The following is a 4,812-nucleotide window of genomic DNA, read 5'->3' on the forward strand; positions in this document are numbered from 1 at the left end:
ATTTTATTCAAAATGCAGAGGATGGTCAAACAGGGGTTCTATAGGGGAATGATTGCATTTTAAGAATAAGAAGATGACCACCACGCACTGTTTCCTTGGATGGAGAAATGAATGAAGGGAAAATGAATGTATGGGAAGGTTTGATGGAAACAACCATTTCTGGTGTAGATAATGAACATTTAGATGTTCTCTTTAAAGAGAGAGAGCTTGCCCTGACCGGTTTGGCTCAGTGAATAGAGCATCGGCCTGCGGACTGAAGGGTCCCGGGTTCGATTCCGGTCAAGGGCTTGTACCTTGGTTGCGGGCACATCCCCAGTGGGAGGTGTGCAGGAGGCAGCTGATCGATGTTTCTCTCTCATCGATGTTTCTGACTCTCTATTCCTCTCCCTTCTTCTCTGTAAAAAATCAATAAAAATATATAAAAATAAATAAATAAATAAAGAGAGAGAGCTCATGGACAAGGACAACAGTGTGGGCATGGCGGTCGGGGGGGAAGGAGATGGAGGTAAGAGGACCTAGAAGGGATAAATGGTGATGGAAAAAAATTAAATTAAAAATAAATCAATCAATCAATAATAAATGTTTTTTTTAATAACCATAAAATGCCGGAAACTCAACTCAAAAGTACTGACCTTTGGACATACCGTATCCAAGTCCCAGTGACCAGTTGAATTGAAAAGGCCTATATTTCTGTCTAGAAGTAAGGTTGCCAGATTTAGCAAGTAAAAATACAGGAAGCCCAGTTAACTTTGGGATGTCAGGTAAACAATGAATAATTGTTCAGTGTGAGTGTGTCCCAGATATTGCGTGACAACCCAGCTAGAAAGCCGCACGGCACCGCATCGTAGATGAATCACACCTTTATAAGGATGTCATATTCTTAACGTTGGTGTTATCCAGGATGAAGAAGCAAGTGCTATCACTCAATTGTGTTCGAAACGGGGGTAGGGGAAGGCGAAAGCCGACGGTGTCTGATTGTGCTGTTTGAAAAGCATGCTTTTCTGTGAGCTAGTGCCCCTGGAGGAGGGCTGAAATTCAGCTTGTCATAAATTCTGCAGAGTTCCCAGTGACCCGCAAGGGTCAAACCTGAAGGGAAGGTCGGGTAAGAGCGGCTGCATCCATGTGACCTGAAGCACACACAGCTCCACAAAGCAGGACCGGAAGGAGAGCAGTGAGGAAGGAGAGAATCACCCCAGGGGAGCCTCGTTAGATTGCCCTTAGGAAGACGTCCCCCATCAGCCCCAACAGCTCCTCTCACTTTGTGTGCCTGCTGTGCTGGGTTAGTCCATCCAGTGCTGAGTGCACAGTTGAGCATGTTCTATGCACTATGGGCTCTGTCTTCATGACACCCGGTTGCCTGGGAAGTCATTCACTGATTTTCGTAGAAAGGGCAAGGGGCTGCTGTGTTCATTTGTGCCTGATCTGAAGCATCTCCTCCGATGCCTTTTTTCCCCACTAGGCATTTAGACGCTACCTGGCTGTTAGGCCTGAAAATACCAGATGGAGCCTGGGAGCAGAGCAGACACTGTTGTCATAGAAACAAGATGCTATCCCAGCTCTATGCAGCTGCCATCTTATTTTCTCTTTCACTGTCAGGAGTTCTGATAGGAACAAGTCCTGATAAACTATAGAGATCCTCCCCCCCGCTCACCCACCTTGGAAAATGCTTTCCAAATACTGCACAGGTGATTCATGAATAGGTCCCTCAGCTTATGGGGAGCCTAGAACTATGGAAATGACTCGATTTCCATGTCTTCTTTTTTTTTTTTTAAATATATTTTATTGATATTTTTACAGAGAGGAAGGGAGAGGGATAGAAAGCTAGAAACATCGATGAGAGAGAAACATCGATCAGCTGCCTCCTGCATACCCCCCACTGGGGATGTGCCCGCAGCCAAGGTACATTCCCTTGACCGGAATCGAACCTGGGACCTTTCAGTCCGCAGGCCGACGCTCCATCCGCTGAGCCAAACCAGTTTCGGCGATTTCCATGTCTTCTAATCAGAGTAGAACTGGGAAGCCCATGCTTTGGCATCCTCCGCTTTCCTCTAAACGGCAATGATGCATTTGTCCTATCCCCAAAGGAGACAATATCCTTTGTAGCCAGGGGAGCCTCAGCATTGACAGTCCTGGAAAATGCAGCCGAAGTGTTTGGAATCGCTGCAGTTTCTGTACTCGGCAGGAGAATGGGGAGGGACCTCTCCTGATTCCCTGAATTCCCCACAGAGGCAAGCAGAATGCTGAGTGCGCAGGCAGGGCATGATGAATCCTTGTGGCCTGATGTCCAAGCTTGAGGGATGCAGTTATTGGCCACGTTCCACACTGCTGTGTTTTCTGTTTTGGGGCATCAATGACATCAGCAAGGGCAAGTGACTGTGAGGAAGGTGCTCAGCAAAGATGGGAAGGGGGGTGGGCAACAGTATTTTCTAGAGGGAAGGCTGCTGTTGGGTCCCTCCACAGTTGGGGAATGGATAACATTCTAGAACCTTGGGGCTCTTGCTTGAAGACGTGTGTTTCCTAACCAAGGACTATTAACACTGAGATGATCGAGAGCAATGGTTTGTGTATTTATTTCCCATTGTCACAGTAATTAATGGCCACAAACAGCAGCTTATAGAACAACACAAAATTATTCTCTTGCAGTTCTAAAGGAGAGAAGTCCAAAATCTGTCTCATTGGACTAAAGCCAGGATGTCAGTAGGGCTGGTCCCTTGCTTTTTCCCATTTCTAGTGCCTGCCCACATGCGTTGACTCGCGGCCCCTTCCTCCATCTTCAAAGTCAGAAGCCTAGCATCTTGCTTCTATCATCACTTTGCCCTCGTCTTCTATAATCAAGTGCCCACCATCTCCTTCTTAGAAGGACACTGGTGATTACATTCTCAAAGGGGCCTTGAGGACCAGACTCTGAACTTGAGACAATTGCTTGAAAGGAGAACATTGGAAGCTATACCCAAACAATCCAGGCTAACTTCCCCATCTCAAGACTTTTAATTTAATTGCATCTGAAACCTCCCTTTTGCCAGAACATTCACAGATTCCAGAGATTAGGACCTGGGGTCCATTATTTCATCTACCACAGTTCCCAAACCCAGATGATGATCAGAAACACCTGGGAAGCTTTTCAAAAGGAAAGATTCCCAGCCCTACACCGGAGCAATCCTATTAGTATTAGGGTGGGTGGGGGCCTGAAAATCTCTTTGTGACACCTGCTCATGTGATTCTGTTGAGCAGGTCTGTTAAGAGCTTCTGCAGGTTCTTCCCCCAACACATGCCTGTGAGGATTTAGTGACACTGTGATTGAGTTCTTCAGGGTCAATGAGCATGTGGGTGAGATTTGGAAAATGTCTTTGTTAGGAAGCTTGGAAAGTCATACCATCCTCTGAGGCTCACAACACTCCCACAGAATAGCTTCAGCAAATGATTGTGTCATGTGATCGGGGCCAATTTTTATTTATATTATCTAACCTAATTTTATTTTTTTGTTCTTTTTGTGTGTGTGTGTTTTAATCTTTATTGTTGAAAGTATTACATATGCCTCCTTTTGCCCCCCATTGATCTTCTCCAGCCCGCCCCCCACCCCAGGCCTTCACCACCCTATTGTCTGTGTCCATGAATTATGCATATATGCATACAAAGTCTTTGGTTGATTACCTCCGACCCACCTCTTCAATTTAATGGTGAAAATACCAAAATTGTTTGCTAATGCCTCCCTAGTCCTTTAACCATAGCAAATATGTATCTTGCTATCTGAGATCAGCTATTGTTCCTTTTCCTTATAGGGACGTTTCCACTGACTGCCTCAGACCATCTCTTCCCTCCCAGATGCCTCTGTGTTCTCAGAGCTCTTGGAGTTGCCTATTTTGCCTGCTTCCAGGAAAAAAAAAATAGCTGTGGTAGAGGAAAACCCCGTACAGTATCTTTAGAAAAACTGTAAATATTTCATCGTTTCATACTAAACATACATTATTTACTCTGGAATGTAAATATTTTATGACCTGCAACTGGCAATTTGGGGATATATTGGTATGTTTGGAGAACTGCTGCTCAGTTAGAAATCCTACACTGCACACCCCGCTCTTCTTTAGCTTACACAACTCTTCCCAAAGCATTTCACTCTCCGAATTAAGGGAGCAGTAGCATCTCTTTTTCAAAGGGGCCTTAAGGACCAAACTGGGAACCCAAGACAACACAGTTGGGTGAAGGGAGGGAGTTGGCAGTTGTGACAGCCCGGGACTTCCCTGTGCTGCGTGGTATCATTACCAGGGCCCAGTGGGTCTGATTTCACCCCGAGGGGAGAAGGGCCTCCTGCCCAGGACCAGCTCACTAGAATGTTTACCATCTATCTGGCTGGGAGTGGAATCGGAGCAGGAGAATCTTACCACACACACAAAGGCAGGACATTGCCCCAGCTTTAGAGTGAGTGTTTGGAGCTGTGCAGGGGACAAGAAAGTTCTTTCATGAAATAAAATGGCTATCTGTCAGAACACTTAAGCCAGATTTTCAATATAAACCGAAACTGTTTGGAGAGTTTTGTTTTAATTCCAGTGACTCTCCCATATAGAGGTCATAGGAGCTGCCATCATTCTAAATTACAGCCCATTTCAGAGGTTGGCTGAGATCCAGGAGGTTGCATTATTTTAAATTGCCTGTCAAAAACTGTCAAAACACTGCCATTATCAAAAAGTAGTCCTTTTAAATAAATTTCTCACTCTTTTCCCTGAAATTTTACTGGCATTGAGCCTTAATATCATAGCTTATAGGCATAGTGAGTGAAAGCCTTTCAAATAAGAAGAGTGGGGGAAATTCTAGGAG

The sequence above is a fragment of the Plecotus auritus genome, assembly GCF_963455305.1.
Source record: "Plecotus auritus genome assembly, chromosome: 9".
NCBI classification, from domain to species: Eukaryota; Metazoa; Chordata; class Mammalia; order Chiroptera; family Vespertilionidae; genus Plecotus; species Plecotus auritus.